Source organism: Phaseolus vulgaris, chromosome 1, assembly GCF_051622355.1.
Source record: "Phaseolus vulgaris cultivar YP4 chromosome 1, ASM5162235v1, whole genome shotgun sequence".
In the NCBI taxonomy this organism is placed as follows: domain Eukaryota; kingdom Viridiplantae; phylum Streptophyta; class Magnoliopsida; order Fabales; family Fabaceae; genus Phaseolus; species Phaseolus vulgaris.
The window spans coordinates 7,179,822-7,199,884 of record NC_143498.1 but is presented as its reverse complement, the minus strand read 5'-3'; the positions used below and the strand labels follow the sequence as shown (position 1 = coordinate 7,199,884).

General features: G+C 32.4%; 1 pseudogene across 1 annotated transcript; it reads right to left on the bottom strand.

Moving 5' to 3' along the window:
* Window positions 1-323: 323 nt before the first annotated feature.
* Window positions 324-18,873, bottom strand: LOC137813346 (transcription factor IIIB 70 kDa subunit-like; annotated as a pseudogene). Its single transcript, XR_016519050.1, has 21 exons — window positions 18,765-18,873; window positions 18,605-18,681; window positions 17,760-17,829; window positions 15,763-15,840; window positions 15,499-15,580; window positions 14,887-14,962; window positions 14,320-14,402; window positions 14,135-14,211; window positions 11,789-11,845; window positions 11,539-11,651; window positions 10,803-10,882; window positions 10,609-10,695; window positions 7,056-7,136; window positions 6,772-6,933; window positions 6,565-6,681; window positions 5,719-5,786; window positions 5,451-5,634; window positions 5,105-5,242; window positions 3,225-3,317; window positions 1,432-1,494; window positions 324-937 (listed from the first exon to the last, which is right to left on the bottom strand). The product of XR_016519050.1 is annotated as a transcription factor IIIB 70 kDa subunit-like (transcript).
* Between the last annotated feature and the right edge of the window lie 1,190 nt (window positions 18,874-20,063).

The window sequence follows — 20,063 nt, the reverse complement described above, 5'->3', positions numbered from 1 at the left end:
CTCAGAAATATATTCTTTCAAAATTATTCGACATTGTCAAACACTAAATATATGTGTGAAAATTCAAACTATAGTTTGCCTCGTAGTGAAGAACTATCCTCTTATGCTTCATCCACATTCTACCCTAAACCCTAAGCTAAAAATTTATTGTATTTTACACTTTCGTAAAAGTAATGAATATATAAAGGAAAAATAATCTGGGAGCAAGTGTTTGGTAAAATAATAAATACTTTCACATGCATATCTTATTAAAACATGTCGACTGAAGGTTTTTGGTCTATGCCGCAGAACTGAAAGCAATACTAGAAAGAATCATAACAGAATTTTACATTCAAAACATATATAACCAATTTAACTTTTTTGTCAAATTTTTAAAAAATGGTTGGAAATAAGTACATTTTAATATAAAACACAATCTAACCCCCTATTTTGTGTTGAACAGAGAGATGCTGGTAATACCTACCTAACAATTTCCTGGCTCTACAAGTCCCAAGCTTTCTTTAAAAACATGTGGGATGATTAAAAAGAGAGGTAAAGCTCATGTAGTGATACTTGCTAATCAGATGGCAACTTAGCTTTCAAAAAGTTGAGTCTGACAATTTTGTTTCCACTGCTACCAGACATGTTAAGTATCAATTGCTATAGCCGTATCCATCATCTGACATATTTTCAGTAATAATCATCATCGTTATAGCCGTATCCATCATCTGACATCTTTTCAGTAATAATCATCATCGTTATAGCCGTATCCATCATCCTCAGGGTAATATGCATCTGCAATATTATCAGTGGACAACCCATTTTGATACATCTCCCCCATATCATCTTCGAATTCATCCACTGATCCCATCTCATCGTCATTCTTGTCCTCAAATGACTTATCTAGGGGCGGATCCAACCGTGCTTTCTTCTCTTTCTTGGGATCATCGGTTTTCTCCTGTTTGAAAATATAAGAAAAAAAGTTGAATTGAAGAAAAGTCCAATGTCTTGATTTAAAGAATAGTATAGGTTAATTGTCAGAAGACATCTTTCCAAATTTGTCTTTTGAACATGTTGAAATAAAGCAGTAAATGAAGAATGAAATGAGGCAGATAAAGCAAAAGCATGTAGGCCTGATTGGACAGGTTTTTCCATAGGAGAAAAATATTGAAGTAACCTTCTCTAACAAACTAAAATTAACTTATGAACAAGTTAAAATTAGTTTTTATAGAAGCTAACATCATTAGCTTATCTAAAAAGACGATTTTAGAGTATGCATAAGCTAATTTAAACATAATTCACTTTACTTTTGTATTTTCTTTTTCTGTGAATGTCTATTGAGAAGTTTATCAAAATCATGTTTTAATAAGGAATATTTTCTGGTGTTAGTGGAACTCAAAGTGTATCAGTATTAGATGTGATATAAAGCAAATCAGTTCTAGAGAGAATTACCAGTTCATTAAATAATTCACCCAGGCGATCAAAATTGACTTTAGATTTCAGACTCTGCAATTGCTACACAAGCAAACAAGTAGTTTTAGTAATATATAAACAATTTCGGAAGATCTTATGTTGATAATTAAAAAAACTAAAATGAGTCATATGTATATTGCTCAAGGATTTGATCAATAAAGTTGCACGCACATAATAAAACAAACTAAACCGTTGAGAATTGACACATTACCTCTTCTCAATCTGAAGATACAACAACGAAGCCCTAAATCCAAATGCTCAATGAGCACGAGAATACAAGGTCAAAGCAACGGTGAGTACTCCAACACTACTCAATGCTTTGAAAGACTTGGCGTTTATCTTTCCTATCATATCTTCCCTTTTTTAAGATTTTACCTCTAAAGTTGTTATAATTACTAGACTACGGATGGAAACAAGAAATAATTTTATTGATAACAATCATATGAACTACATTTTGGATTCCTCGATCATATTGTAGTAAGTGGATTTATGCCTAACTCATTCTCATAAAACCAGCTTGCAAGGTAAAAATTACACCTCACTTATGGGATCTTCAATGCACTCCCTCACGTTAAGGAATGAACGTCTTAAGCATGAGATTGGATATTTATAAGTGGTTTAACAAGAGTCTAATACTGGTAGCATAATAGTCCCAAAGAACTTCATTAGGATAGGTTCTGAATGACTTCTATACCATTTTTGAGAACTGAGCTTATTCAATGGGGTTGGGTGGTTATGGGGTTAGATGTTCCCAGAAATCGGGTTCCACGACTGTATTACAGACTAAAATAGGAAAAAACAACACAAAAACCAATACCGAATTGCCAAATTCAGGACCAGTAAGGAACAACAATTTTGGTATCCTTCCAGATCCACCTTTCTGTTTAGCATATATAGACTGCTCAATCCGGTAGTGCCATAATATTGGCTTACGGATTCATTGATCTGCCAAAAAAATGGAATACATATTCCGGAAACAAAAAAACACGTACGCACCTCTCCCAGTGAAAACCTACCGCGAACGCTAAATAACCACCACCAAGCCGCCGGAAACCAACTTGCTGCACAAAACAACGAGAAAAATCCAAGTGGCACTGCTGCTCGTTGACGCACTTCCAATAGCTATGTGGACAGAAAATTGCAGATAAGGGAGAAAGAAACGTTGTGACAGTGGTGGTATGCTGCCTTTAGGGTTTTTAAAAACTCCAAGGATATAGTAATTACACATAAATGTAAGGAAGAAACACCCTAATAGGACAGGTGATCTAATAACAAACATAGGACAGATTCTGAAGCTGTCATTTAATATGGGTTTGAATTTAACTCAATCCCACACAACAAACTTTTGAGAAGTGGGACTTGGGCTTTTCCCCAATAATGTGAAAGTAGAATCTCTTGTATTGAGAACTGTATTCCTCAATTCAAAAGACTGCATATAATCTTAATATATAGACTAAACTACACCGATGCTAAAATCTCCTGAATAAGGAAACTAGGAATAAATAATTCATACAGCCGAGCAATATATACAGAACATTTCTGCAATGTCTAAGAAATATGTTTCTAATTTGGATTTATTTATTATGTTTTATGAATTTTATACACTTGTAAATATTTATCTTACACTCATCACATCGTGTTATTTTTAAAATTATCACATTTTTGCATCAGATATGTATATAGTTTCCTGTTATTTTTATACAAATATACAATGGTAATTGGACTGTAACAATATAGAGAAAATGCATGTCTGTTATTGAATAGATAAATACCCTTTTTTTATTAGACATTTGGCCGAAGGCCTCCGCAGCAGATTGAGCTGGCCCCATATTTTTTGCCTCATTGGCTCGTCTCTGTTTCATTTCCTGAAATAGAGTATTTAACAAACCAAAAAAGATTATAAGCTTGAAGTCTTGCAGCATGAATCGTACAATGTAAACAACAAAAAAAAAAAACAATGATAACTATTGGATTGGATCCATTCTACACCCATTAAAATGTATAGTATACTTGATTTTTGAAAGTAAAACAATTACAAAAACGTTGTAAATCACATTGAATTCAATGCATTTGCCAAACTCGCTAACTTCCTAGAGTGGCTGCTTCAAATTTTCCCATGCATCTCAGGCTTCCATTTCATTAGTCTCTAGTTTATATACAAGTAAAAAGTAAATAGGTGGTTTAACTTATGCATAGTCATAACCTTCTTATTTACTTTTTCTATATGCAGAAGTTTATCCAAACAAGGTCACACTATACAATTCCTAGGCCAGAAATTCTTCGTATCTCAATGATCTAATCCCTTTTGATATTCAAATCGGTTTCAACTCAACAAATACACTTTATTATTACATTGACTAATATATGGCAGGGGAAGGGGGTCTTCAGGTGCTAGAAATCCAGTTCCCTTCATCAAACCTTGGATTTCTAAACAACTAATAGCACCTCATTCCTGACATTAGCACTGCAGCAATGACAATCTATCACTTAACAAGAACAGAAACTGCAAACATCAAACATCAAACAAATGCACACCAACATTGGGAAGCTGATAGAACACCCAATTAATGGCTCAGTTTTATCAACAATCATGGGGGAAAAAAGACCTTAAGCTTTAAAAAAAACAATTCCAGATCTTGTAGCTCCTTAGAGACTCGAGATGGAGTCCCCTTCCAAACCACAATACATAATATGCATATAAGCCTGGGACCTTCAAAACATGGCTGAGGATAAATTTGTTGCTTTCCCCCTCCTCAATTAAACGTTCCAGGTCATGGAATTCTCTGAAGAAAGTTTTACATGTAAAATCAATATACAATGTATTTTCTAATAGCAGCGTCCATACTTCCCTGGATTAAAGTTTAGACAAACTGAGGTTTCAGTTGTACTGACCAGTTTCCCAAAATTTTATATTATTAAGTAGTGAGCTTAAGCCTAACTCATCCTCACAAAACTTGGCTAGTGAGGTGAAAATTGCCCCCACTTATATACTATAAATTAGTCTTATCTTTAATCGATGTTAGATCTCCAACACACATCCTCACACCGAGTATGTACATCTTGTGTGTGGGTCTATATATTCGTGGGTGATCCGGTAGTGGTCCAATAACGAGTGGCATGATAGACGCATCAAACCTCGCTAGGATGGACTCTGATATCATATTAAAAAGTGAATTTAAGTCTAACTCATCCTCAAACAACTTGTGAGGTAAGGATTACCTCGCTTATATACTATAAATTACTCTTATCTCCAGTCGATATAGGATCTCCAACAGTTATAAATTGATAAGGATCCACCCTACCAACATAAACAATTGTAAAACTTGGAAAATTAAGTAACTTATTATAGGTGATCAATCTAACCATTCAATTGTGATAATACATTGTTCATGAACATCAAATTTCAAATATATTGGCTACTGATAAGCCAAAATCTAGAATACAATAGTTTTCATGGAAATCATATTTTATGCTAATTAAACATCGAATGAAGTAACAAGCATAGATTAAAATCAAACTGATGTGACACTTCTTGACATGGTTTATGTAATGAAAGATAAAAATCTAACTGTATTTCATGAAATTTTTATCTCAAGTTACTTGTGGTATAATTTCACATTAAGAATGTCTCCAAAAAAAAATCAGAAAGAACCTTTCTGGATTTTGCCACGGCCTCAGAAGCAGATGCAGCAAGCTCTCTTGCTGCAAGTAAATCCTATGAACAGTTCTCAAAATTTGCCTCAAAAGCTTTCTTATTAGCTGCTGCAATTGCTTCCTTGGCTGCTTGCTCCTGAAAGAAAATATAAAGCTTGAGTGAGATCCAGTGCAGATTAACCTTCCAAATAAAGTCAAACAGAAAACCAAGGACAAGCCGAAGTACAAGTAACAAGCACCCACTTCCGAATTTGAACTTCAAACCATGATACAAAATGAAAAAAGAAACTAAAAGACAATTATCTAGCACAACTAGAAAAAAATAGATAATACCATTTCTTTACCTCAAGATACTCCCAATTTGCTGTTTCCCATAGTATCTTCTTGATATGTCTCCCCTCCTCATCATGAATGTATAAATCAACGTCTTTATCATCAATATCAGATAAAGTTTCTGATTCATCTTCTCTAAATGAATCATCATCTTCATATTTACCATCTTTAGTGGCCTCATGGGCAACATTAGCCCTTAAAAGCATTTTTGAGCAATTAGGAATGAATACAGAGAAAATTTAACATGATAGCAAGAGTGAATGAAATAAGAGCACCCACCATACCTTCTGGCACACAGGCAGGCAAATCTTCTGGGTGGCTCTTAAACTGATCATTTGATGCATTCGCTAACTAACCAAAAGAACCAGAAAAAAATATAAAGATTTATAAGTTGTGAATGCTTACGATTCTTCTAAAATTTATGAGCCAAATTGTTCGCAAAAACATACAGTTGTCTGGAAATTGGAATTTATTTCAGATGCCCATATATATGGACCATTGCTTGAAGAATGATTTCATATAGGATAAAGAACTAAATGAAAGTTAAAGTTTGTACTTGGCCACATTTTTGTAAATGCTGCACTTCTCAGGACTACTTTTGCTAACAAGGGGTTACAATTTCATGATATCAACTAGACAATGTGTGAGCATGTGCACAATAAGAGAAATTATCACCTCAAATGGCTAATTTCTAAGGCCTCTCATACTCTTTTGCTGGATGCATTCAGTTATAAGTACAATATTAATTGGATCTGATCAGTACAACGTAAGGAACTTAAAGTATGGGTTTGATGGTCTGATACAATATTCGGCACCAGTATGTTTGCCTCTGGAGTGAGTTTGTGGACATAGATTATCTTTTCTCTTTCAAGATGAAACTCAAATTTAAGAAAGTATTATGAATATAGACCCTATTTAGTTCTTGAATTGTTAGACTACTCCAATTATATCAATTCTTTTAGCAATTTAACTATAAGACAATACAAATAATTTTGCTTCTTTCTGTACAAGCAAGCCCTGGTGAATTTAATGCAAAATGTTAAAACAGAGAAAAGGAAAAATTAAAAAAGATACTTGTAAATAAAATGCAAAATACCACACAATACCAAGCCAAGGAATACTTACATCACATGCTTCATCAACACTCTCTTTGAGAAGTGCTCTTTTCATTCTTTCCCGCTCAGCACGCTGGAATGCAGGAGGATCCAAACCACCAGCAAGTCCACCAGAGAGCTTATCGAACTGTGAGTATATCAATCAGTTCAATAGTCAATGCCCAAAGGCAATCTGGCTTCAAAACGAAACCATCTTGAAAAGAAGGAAAGTACTCACATCCTTATAGCATGCTTCGCACAATCCAAGAGCAAAATGGGACGCCCCACTATCCTTGTGCTCACATAGTAGATCTTTTGAAATACACCCTTTCAATTCACCTTCTGCCATTACCGTTGGATTTTTTTCATGCTCCTTTGCCATGGTATCCAACTCCTCAACCTAAAAGGTTCATGAAAAATGTTTACTCATTGTCAGATCTAAGATGGTGAATTTAACTACAGGCCTTAAAACACACTCAGTATCAAAATAGACTATGGCATTAAAAGGAAGTAGAAACATACTGTCAAGCTAGAACATTCCGTATTTTCAAATTCAACCAATCGCTTGGTCAATGTTGCTTCACACACATGGACGATTCTAAGCTGCATTGAAAATTAGTAAATCAAGGGACATCTAATATAAGAAAAAATATTAAGGTCAACTACTCTGTACAGAAACAATTACAATAGCAAATGTGTATAGGCAGAAGATTGTGTCATACGTTAGAACTAATATGGCCATTCTCTTCAAGAATAGAAATTCTTAAACACAAACAGGATGAAAAATGTAATACTAAAATTCAAAGGATTTTGTATAACATGATTACATCTACAATTATACCAGACACACGATACAGAAGCACAAATCAACCTTGGTACAGATAATAGGAATTGTTGTAACTGCTTGTCAAGATTTTTTATTTTTCTGAAAAAGACAAAACAGAAGAGGATGGAGAGAGGGAAGAGGTTGAATAGAAAAATGAGAATATATAGTTATATTTATCTAGTAAAAGGGTAGAATGTGTAACTATTGCTATAGTGAATATGACATACAGAATAGAAAATAAGAGAATGTGCCATCACATGTATAACAGTTAAAGGGTAAAATAGCCAAAACAAATGTGTACACCAAAATGAAGTGACCCTATTTTTATGATGATTATTAATTATAAATAAAATAACAAGAAAAATATATAATTTTAGTCTTGTAATATATTACAAAGAAACAAAATAAAAAAGATGTTACGAGGACTATTTAAAAAATAATAATTTTGTATGGACCAAACCCAAAAACAATATATTTTCAAGACCAAACATACACCTATTATGACCCAAAAATATAATCATGTTAGATAGCATACTTAAAATGTGTTAAATATGTAACTAGTTGTTACTAGAAATTAGGGAAGCAATTACCAAAATTTATATTTGATTTATTCTTGTGTATTTATGACTGACTCTGTGGCACCCATTAAATTTGATTATCAATAAGACTCTTGTAAACAAAACAACTAAACATACAACACACAACATTCACACATATTCCTTCAATATGATATGACAATTGGGTGCCCTGAATGTGAAGGTTGAAACCAAATTTTATCAAAATTAGGAGCACCTATCTGATGTATACGGGTTTGGACATCCCTGAAATGTTCAATTTAATTATATTTATTCTTTGCTGATCAAAAAAAAAAAAATGATATGATATCAATAGTTGAGGTTCTTTCTCTTTATCCTTTGTCTGAGTCAATGCTCATTCTTGGGTGGATTGTACCAGTGATCACACGAGCCTCTTTTTCCATGTCACTGCCTCTACTCTCTAGTATGCCTCCGAAACCTGACCCAACATCTTCTAACAAGTGTCAAAGGCCCCTCCCCCCACCAATTGTCACACATACTCCCTCATGCAGCTTCTCTTTGGTGCATGTCCCATGTGACAGCAACATATCACAGCATGAGCCCTTTTTCGATGACCATTTTGTCACCCTATCACTTATGCTCCTTAATCATTGCCTCTTAAACCTTGTATACATGGCTCGGATGCTTTTGGTCGTATGTGAACCCTTTGCCTTTTGTTAGCTTGGTAGATGACTCTTAAATGAAAGTTGAAGGCATTGGCAAACTCATCCCATTCCTAACCTTTACTTAGATTTAATGTTTAATGTTACTGGCCGTCACTTAATTTTAGCATCCATTAGCAAGCTAACATGCAACCTTGATTATTCTATTCTTTTTGTTCATAACTTTGTCTCATATTTAACATATTCACTCGAGGAAAATAAATCCTTTATTAAGACCAGGGGCATGCCCAAATAGTTGGCTTCTCAGATATTGTTTGGGCTGGATCACCGAGTGATAGGCGATCCATATCCAGTTAATGTGTACTGATTGGAGGAAATTCAGTATCTTGAAATAATAAAGCAAAATGTTGTAGTCAGATGATTTGCTAAAGCAGAATAGAGAGATAGATTGACTCAGGAGGTATTGCCACAAGCTTCATAAACTCCAGTTAGTAGTTGGCATATGTCTTCACCATGTCCTTGAGGTGATCAAGAATTGACTACATATGTAACAAACTAGGTGTATATGATTTGTATGCTTTAGCTTGAGGGGGAGTGTTGAAAATCAAAATAATATATTTTGTATTTATTGTAATAATAGTAGTTTATAAGCATGAAATCTCTGATTTAGAGGAAACAAAATACCATTATTTATGTATAGTCAAATGTAATAATAATAAGTCTATACTTGCATCCTTTGTGTAATCAAACATGCAGTTTCAGCCTAATCGGGTCTGTTTTCTCTCTTTCAAAGCATAGAGACAATCATTGTGCACTAGGACCCCAAAACAATGGTTTCAATAGGGAGTACACAAATTACCATTATAGAAGAGTCTTAATGGAGGCTATGGTGAAAGAGCATATAATGTCTCTTATAGTGGGAAACAAATTTTAAACCATTGGATATATTAGTTTTTAAATGACTGGTTTGGTTTAGACTTTTTTTTCTCTTTTTCTATCTTTGGACATATTTTAGTTATAATGACCCCCACCCACTCTCTTTTCTCCCAAAAAAACAACACTTGACTTTCAGGTGATGCTAGTTTAAATGGGAGTTCAATGTTCTACACCCAACCAATACAGGATTCTGTTCCGGCATTTTGCTGTTTCTGAACTTGACCTCCACAAAAGCATCTTCCACATCCTTAGGGTGGCAGCAAATATATGCCTTTTGAAATTACACAAGAATAACAACAGCACCAGAAGAAATCAAGATAAGTAGTCAAGTGTGTGTGTTGGTAATAGACAGTAAAACATCCCATTCCACCTAACAATCTCAAAACATAGCAAAAATAGTTGTGTTCCATGAGACTTGAGAGATCATCAAATTCTAAATAATTCACACTGATAACACCATCAGACTAGGAATTCATGTATGCTTCTGCAATAACCAGCTGAACAAGCTTAAAACTTGACTTTGCATTTTTGGGACAAATCTTCTGATAATCAGCAACCAAGCACAGTATTCTGAATTTGGAATCATGTTCTAGATATTCAACGAATATAAATTCCAAAATCCAAGTCTAGTATATCCTATAATGTGGCAAAAATAATCTATTGTGTTAATAGATTTAATATGAAATTGAGGCAATTATATGACTAGCAACAAAGTCTATATGTCTATATCCAATATTCAAGGAAGAAGCGTAAGTTAAAGTTACTTTTAACAAGTGCCTGAAACAGGCTGTATTAATCCAAAAATTCTAGTTCACGTATTCTATTAATTACGTCTCAGACCAGGACAGAACTAATGCCAATATTTAAATGAGTAGGAAAATTGAGTAAATAATAACAATGGAACATATATCAGAAGGGAGACCAGAGAGCATCTGCAATCAAGCATACCAATGAATCTCAAAAAGGAATTCAATAAATTATGAATAAAGCATTGAGTATTTCCTGAGTATCTTCTACACTTACAAGGAAGTGTACATGTAAAATATACCCTGCTAGCAACATAAGACAATAACAATAAAATAAATCACAAGGTAGAAAACTTAATCATTACTTACAATATCGGGTTTAGAGCATTTAATTCCATGTGCAAGAGCAGAAATGTATATTGCCGCACCGCATAGACCACTAGGTTTCCTACCTGTCTGTTTTCTAGCATTAGTAATTCAACATCTTCACAATAAAAAAAGTTTCTACTTGACATCCTAAATTAAGGCTTTCTTTGTCCAAACTAAGAACAATGTTAAGATACCTGCATCCAGTCCCGTTTCATGCTTGCAACAATGGTCAGTGCAGTATCAGATACTGCCTTAGTCCCTCGCTTAATCAAATCTACATGACATGACATTAATCTATTACTTCTCCAAGCTCAAAGTAAAATAACTGGATAAAAATTAAAATAAAAATATATTAAAACAAAACCAGGTTTAAAATCTGCACAAAAGAAAGATGAACATCTGAATTATTTATTCTTTTATCAACAGAAAAATAAAACATATAAAATATGAAAGGAAATTCTCATCTCAAATCACAGTAATTTAGATTCATATTCAAATAAACATAAAATTTATAATTCCCTTCTATATTCTCAATTTATTTATTACAGTATTGTAGGTCCAGGGGAATCTTTGAAGGTGGAATAAAGTCTTGCAAGTGAAAACTCCCAAATACAAAGGGGAGTATTTATTTGCTAACAATCGTAAATCTTAAAAAGCTTTAGCGGGAAGTACAGTATTACAGGGTTTTTGGATTCATGTATCATAGGCCAAAATTGCATTTAATCTTCATGCCTATTAATTATCTAAAAAGCTGCACCACTCATTAAAATCAGAGAGATAGTCTCCATTAGGTCTATAAAGGGTTCTCGTTGTCTAAATTCTCTCTAAATGATTTGTTCTCTCTCTCTCACTCTTTAAATTCACCACATACAACCAACAAAAATGTTTTAGTTATCTCCTTATACAAACTGATGAAAAGCAAACACTCACTTTTAGTATATCTATGAATAAAAAGACTAGGATCAACAGGCTTTTGAACAATTGGGTGCTCTCCAAGCCTCAACACTTCACAAAGCTGCAAGAAAACTGATCCTAGCACATAACTGCACATTGAATTCATGAACAGGAGCAAAGCAACAGTCAGAAACACAAAAAACAGGGATAAATTGACAAAAAAATAACTAAAATATGGGGGAAATATAACCAGTAGACTCCAGTAACAAAAGAAAAGCATACTCACACATCTATTCTTAAAAAAATTGAAAAATCAATAAGAAGGTACGGCTTATTGTTGTGCCTGCAAGGAAAAAAATAATAATTTCAGCACAAAAAATAAAATGTTGCAAAACGACCAGTCTACCAGACTCATTATGATAAATCAAAGGTGAAAAGTGCAATCCATTGAACTCATTGGTCTTCAACCACAGTCATAGAGGCACTATTCTCTGACAATTAAATACTCAACAAACATCCTTAACACAGTAGTAGCTGCAAAAACAATATCATTAAATTCTCGTACACAAGTGCACTTGTTATAACATTTACAAAAGACGAAGGAAATTTGGAATTGCTGGGTAATGCTAAAATCTCATTTGGGATGTGAGATATTTAAGAAGATTTGGAAGATTGCTAAAGCAGTCTTCGTTAATCAAAAGGTTGTGCCAAGATATGGAATCGTGGTAGTGGAATTAAGTGTTCAAGACAAGGTAAGAAACAAAACAAAACTATCAAAGCCTCAAATAGGTCTAACAATGCTAGAAACAAGACAAGAAAAGTTGTAAGAGAAGCACAATCTACGCTTTTGAGAGATTTAACAAACATCTTTGGACAAAGAATGGACAATGTAAGATATATAAGCTTGCCAAAAATAGAGAAAGGAAAACAAGATATTTAGACTTATTGTTGTGGGAGAGTTTGTTAAAGAAAGGCGTTAGTGTGGCTTATATTTGGACTATACAAGACACAGTTTGTGGGGATAACTTTGAGTGTGAGAAACTTAGAAGGTAAGACAAAGGACTTTCCTATAAGGACAAGATTACATAGTCCTTGTTCAAACAAGTCTAGAATCTACTTATCAGGGTCATACAAAAGAATCTCCTTAATTGCATGTTTTTTGTGAATGATATTGTTGAAAGACAGAAAAATAGATAGAAGTTATGCTAAAAAAAAGTGTGTAGACTGCACACAGACTCCATTTTATATAAATTGATCATAATAAATACAAATAATTAAAGGAGATCTTATTCCTAAATACATGACATTTATTTTTAAAAGAAGAAAAAATGTCAAAGTAAAACACTATACAGGCTATAATCCTAACTAGGTTAGCACTAAAACCTATATCAATTCTCTTACACCTTTACACATGACATGATAGCCTATAAATCATATTCTAATCAGATAAGCCTATAAAAACTCTTCCATATATCCCTAAATCAATAAAATCTCCCCTAACTTTGTCTATATCTCCTCCCATCAAAACATAGTAATGGTTTCAAAAATTTGAAGCAACTTCCCTACATCAACTGGAAATTCATTCACAAATTGGAATAAAAATCTCGAGCATAAATTCCAGACCAACTTAAGAACTAAGCTATGTCTGTTTCTTCATATTTCAACTTCAACACATACTATATGTGCACACAGCTTAATTTTATATCCAACCTAATGAGTTAAGAAAAATAAAATATGTAAACACAATATAATTGATTGTCCACCGTGAAGAAGACATCAAAATGACTTATGTACAATTCCACAATGTATCCCATGTTTGGTTTTACATTTTTAAAAATAATAGTTCCAGGAAACAATGTTTGAGAAGAGATAAATCGAGATAGAATATAATGAATATATGTCTCGTGTACACAGAGTGTTCTTATTTATAATGAAGAAGAGATACAATAATAAAGAACTAAATCAATATCTAATAATGGGAAATATTTGACAAGATATTTCCCTATCATATCATATCTCTCTATTTAATTTAATTAAACCATATCTTTATCTTTAAGAAACATATTTTAAATAAAAGTAACACGTTACTCTTTAACTTTTAGAAAATCCATATAAATATTATCAACGATATTTTTTTATCAACCAAACAAAATTTAATCATTCCTAGAAATCATAATTCCCAGGATTCAAGATTCTCATGAATTATGATTCCTACAGAAAAAATTATGTGGTATAAACACCCCATAAAAGTAACAGAATGATAAAACAGGCTTTTTGCTAGGGTGCTTTGTTATCAATTGAAGAAAAAGAAAAAGTAGTGTAACACAGTAGCCAGAAGGCCACTGGCTTTTCAAAAGTATGGGTAAATCTCATGTGCGCAGTTTTACATTTGCATGTTCTAAGAGACTTTTTTTATTCAGACTCATGGCCAACTAATCACCAAGGCACGACTTGACCACTTTAGACAAGAAGTACAAAAATTAATGCTTTGAGGTTTATATTAAAATTATTTGAACAGCTTTAAACAAGGGAACTTTAAACTCTCCACATCACATAGTTACTCATGGGTGGAACTATAAAATGATAACTGTATGAAGAATCATTCAAAACTTATGCCCAAAAGAACTCATACCGAAATGCAATATAGAGACAAGCAGCCTGTACTTGCTCTGATTTACGTCCACGGGTGAAATTTCGCTCAAGCGCTATCTTCAATAGGGAAATTCGAGGATTAGTTAAATGAAAAAACTATTTTCAAAAGTGTATAAATAAAATAAAAGCAAGTTTAAAATGAGTTCAGTTGAAAATGTGACCTACTTTATAAAAGGTCAATGCTTGGTCAGCCATATGTTCATCATGAACTCCAAGGCCCATACTTAGATATTTAATTTCATCATAAGCTGTGAACTCAAAGAAAATTGGCACATAAGAATACAAAAAAGTACAAGCATAAAATTATTAACAGTAATCAAACTGGTCATTATATAACAAATAAACACTGAAAACAACTATCCAAATTTCTCTTCTAGACATGTTTTCCCTATAACGGTAAGGTCATCCTCCTGCACACTATCAATTGATTGCACAGGCTGTTGGGAACATAAACAATACTATATTTTCTTATCGTTTAATAAATATTAAACATTAAATTAAAATTTATTCTTGGACTGCAACTTTGGAAGGATTGAGGAACAACCAGAAGAATAGCAGAACTTGATAGATTTAAGACTAACACAGTAACATGTTTGATAATTCACCAATTTGTGTGTGGTGTTTTATGCAAATAAGAGAATTAATTAATCAAAAAATACTTAGGAAACCATTATTTCAATTAATCCCAAAAGTGAAATTAGTGTAAGACATTGAGATTTAATAAAGGCATACCTCTATCTAAAGTCCTTTGACGTGATTCAGAGAACTCGCTTTGAACTGTTCTTACATAATTACCTGATAATTTACTCTACAAGACAGAAGTCAGGAAACCATGAGAAACAAAAAATTGTGTAAACAAAAACAAGTGTAGAATGACAGACAAAACAAATGGTCGTGCATAAAATAATTAAACTTGAATATCCATTGATAGAAGAGGCAAATAATTAATGTCTTCTATAATGCTCTCCATTGATAGAAGAAGCAAATAATGAATGCACCACAACAATATTTTTGGCACGTTTGAGAAAAGTCCTATATGTGACCTTAGGATAGTTTGGATCCTCTACTTTTTCTTAAGATAAGGACAAGGTCACACACACTCTGCAATAGAAAAGAAGATACTTGCAGGTTTGCATTATAGGACTGCATGGTGGGATTCACCTATTTTTCCTTTCAAAAACCATACTTGCAATCAAACTTAAAAATCAAGCCATCTAAATCCCTATCAGTTCTTAATAGAAATAGGTCAGCCACTTTCCCTGTAACATGATGTTGTAATTTAAGGGGATCAATCTTAAAATTATCTTCCCAAAAGACCACCATAGCATGTCAAGCTTCAATTACCTGCCCTGCCGCATTCTTGACAAATGTAGGCTCCTCAGCAAAAAAGTAATCTTCCAACACCCTCCCACAGCTTCCACAACATCTGAGAAACAAAATTAATAAAATACAAACATTTAACAACATTGGAGGCTTCCTCTACACATTCCTAGATCCATAATTAAATAAAAAAAACAGTACAAAATTCAACTTGTATAGCATAATGCACAAATGCTATTAGAGAAGTGTCATTCCATGAATTACTGTTAAAGCACTAAAGATACTCACAAGAAACCGTCATCTAGTCGCTCCCCAGCTACATTTTTGGCACAGTGACTGCAGTACACCATTATGGTCGAAACAAATCTGCAAAGTCAGTGAGATGAAGGCATTGAAATTGATAGCAGAACTAAAGTGAAATGAGAGGGAGTTGAAATTTTTAGAGAATTGGAATAAAATTTGAATTCAATGAGGGTTTATCATTTAGGGGGAGAGGTAGCTAAATCTGCCACATAAATAAATTAGTGATTAAAATTTAAAGAATTAAAATAATCAAAATTATAATTACCTCACTCATAAATCAGTTGATAGAAACTATTTTATCTAAATCAGAGATTTTAATCAACTAGTGTAAACTGTTTTAATTTAATTGAGTCCTAATCCTGGAGAGTATAGCATGCAGTACGATAACTTCATTAATGCAACAAAAGGAAGAACTAAAGAGTTTTAAGTTTTCTTATGCCCTAATACGTCATTTTTCACCAACCCAACTTCATTTCAAACCAAACATTACCTAAGCATGCAATGATTGTGTTTCAGGGCCAATTTTCATTTATATGACAAATTGCAATGCTATGGTGACTGGTGCATCAATGTAAAAATGCAGGTCACTCTTAATGGGACATGTTTACAACTGTTCATCAATAAACAAAAGTCCCCTTGGATAACTAAATTTAACATCAGCACCTTTATCTTCATATAGACCACAACAAAAGCCAAACCGCATGAGCCTTGAGACTAATCATAAGCAGAAGCACTGACATGTCTCAAATACACAATCTCTAACAATAAGAGTTACACCATCAGAAGAAAAGTAACACTTGACGTCCATCAGACACAGTATTCCATCTTCAACTTTTTCCTTTTCTTTTGTGCAAACAAACTACTACATAAATACAGTAGCCCTAACATATACTGGAAGCTGTTTCCTAGTGATATTTATACATCACGCTAACAGGAAATAATTTGCTCTAAGTCATGAGATGAAACACTACTTTATTATTACCACCATTAAAAGTTCACCCAAAATATCCACCAATTATGTTCTTCTCTTCTTCTACAATCAACTTCTTTTCTATGGTTACTACTAAAGTTCTTCAAAAAAATAACATTCATTGCACTGTTTCTTTATTTATAAATATTATTATTTCAATATGAAAATGTAAAAAGTAATCAATAACTAAAACAAACTCTTACAGTTAATAATCTGAACATGGAACTCGTTTGGTAGGTAGCTTATTCTCATCAAGGAACTCATTTCCTTTTCTATAATGTCAAATTAAAAAATAAAAAATAAACAAACTTTTACTCTTCAATGATATAGGTACCACGCCATACATGCCCCATTACATCACTAATTAGTAATATCCAAACTATTCAAAAATACACTTAATTAAGATACCCTTCACTATTAGACGTATATAAAAGGGAAAATAAAGCAAATCCAAGATCTAAACAAAGGGTCTCTGAACTTTAGCTTCAAAAGTTCACATGGGAAACTACAACAGCAAAATATCACATAGGCAACTACATCAGCAAAAAATCACATAGGCAATTACAGCAGCAACAGTGGTGGCACATGACATAAGCTACAAAAGAATCTGACTTTAGATAGAGGAAGACTCCTGTACTTTCCTTACAAGCCTAAAGGACAGAAGAATGTCAAAGGAGAAAAGTCTATAAATAAACCCACTTTATGTCTACAAAATGGTGTGAAATCAGTTTTGACTTATAAAGTGATTTTCAACTCAATATTGGTTATAAACTGGTTGTAAACTAGTTTTTTTAATTGGACGGTCTTGTGAAGCCACAAGAAACAATGCTATTATTGACGAAATTATAAATAAATTATTCTTAGGACAATTGTCATCAAAACCAAATAAATATACTAAGATTAATTTCACCATAAGTACACTAAATACTAAGAAATAAATATAAAAAAAAATCCCAACAAAATAAGCATACTAAATCATAAGAAGAAAATAAATTTCAATTCAAACACTTACAGAGAGAAGTGTGTATACAAATAACGAACAAGGCCCCAAAAGCACCGAAAGTCACAATCCCAAAATCCTCCTGAAACAACAACAATGATCAATTTCATATTCAAAATGTAATCACCATGACACCTAGCACAAAATTTCAGCACCAATAAATCAAATAGAGAAGAGATTTCCGGCAACTCCCTATTTGGCAATTTCAACCAATAATTCAAATTTAACACATAGAATTTGATCCTCGAAAAAGAAAGTAACACATACAAGTCTTACTTCCTTCTATAACTTGGTCTCCTCTAATCTATGGTTCATATTAGTCTCTCTTTCTCAGCCATTAGGTCCAACATTTTGGGTCAATCATAATAAAATTCCAGAACCGAGCACGATGAAAAAAAATGTGAAAAACAGTTTTTCTACCTTCTAAAATAGTTTTTATATATACTTTTTGTTTTGTTGGTAATCTCTATTAGAGAGTTATAGCAGCAGGGGATGTGAAAGTGGCATTCATGCCCACAACTTCATTAAGAATAGAGATATGCATATTATTTAGCTTTGTGTATACATAGATAGATTAAAGCAAGAAACAAATGAAAGAAAATTGGGCATTATTATTAGAGAACAATATCAGAAAACAAGGTTATGAAGAGTGTAAAATAGCAAATATGGGTCCAACACATATAACACGTATTACATGCCTTGAATAAACAAATTACCAAATATTTTGTTTGAAAGATAAACTTAATCACGTACTAATCCGAAATATCTAAACCCTAAACCCACACAATCTCAACAACAACCAAACCTACACAATACAGACAACCCTGTCAAAGTCCATAACGCAACCAACAACTCACCTTATATTTACGACAATTGGTATAGTGGCATTCTTCTCTCTCACCACCACGTCCAATCTTCCACGGCAACAATGGAGCTTTTAATCGAAGCTTGATTTCAAACTCTCACTACGTAAAAAACTACTCACAAATGTAAAAATCTAGGTATCAAAATACTTACCTTCAACTACTCCTTCTTCGTCCCCACGAATTCAAGGCAGCTGCAGAAATTTTTTAAACATTTAAAATTTTTTGTGTGGGTTTCATCATTCAAATTTTCATCATTTATTTTAATTTAAATTAACAGTTATGTCGGTTAGGTTCATACTAAACTTACATTAATTTTTTAAAATAAAATTAATATAAATCCAACTTTTCCTGCAAATCTCTTTAGAGAGGAAGAGAAAGTTTCAAAAAGGAAAAAACTGCCTATTTTTTATGTTTTCATACATCTATTTTAATTTTCTTCGTCATTCTCTTCTTTCCTTTGAATCCACATCAAATTTTATTTATTATATTTTTTTTAATGTTATATTAGTATTTCCTTAATGGATTTAACATTTTTTATTTTATTTTGTGGGCTTAGTCCACCACTCTAGTCATGTTTCCTGTTAAATCTATACTAATTTTTATAACCTATATCTTCATATTCTTGTAATGTATACAAAATATTTTTGTTAAAGAATATCAAACCACATAGAACTTGTCAAATTATTATATGTATTAAATCATAGTTAATTATAATATTAAATATTTAAAATTATTATTATTGAAAAAATTATGTATATGATGATATTAAAAAATCCACTAAACATATAATTCTAAAAATAAAGTTTTAAAATTTTAATTATGAAGTACATTTGAAATATATCATCGATGGTTAGAATATATTTGAAACAAATATTAAGACTTTTAATTATTTTATATATACTTAACATGAATATACAATATTTTAAATTTGATATTTTCAATAAAAATATCAAACAAAATAAGAAACATTTAACAATATGAAATGGAGAAAGAATCCATTCAACATTTTTTTTTAATGTGTTTCTTGTATATTTGAAGTTGGATTTAACAAATGTTTCTTAATGTTCATTTCTCTAATAGTAAATGACCTCAATTCTTTTATTAAAAGTTATGGTAGTCTATTGATTAATTTGATCAAACTTCTTTTATTAAAAGTTATGACATATGAGAAATTATGTCAGATTTCAGGTTAAGATTGATCTTTCCAAAATAATTTCCACCATTAAAGATTTCAGTTGCCTTGTGTGCAATTCATCTAAAAGTTTATGAAAAATGATATGATATTAATACTCGTAATGGCAAAGTCCTTCATCATCTTCTTGTTGGATGAGAGTTTCCTTCTTCAGGTTGGGTTAAAATTAATATTGATGGTGTGACAAAGGTTATCTTAGTCTTGCTGTTTGTGGTGATATTTTTCGTGAAAATATTGGGGAGTTTATTGGTGGTTTCT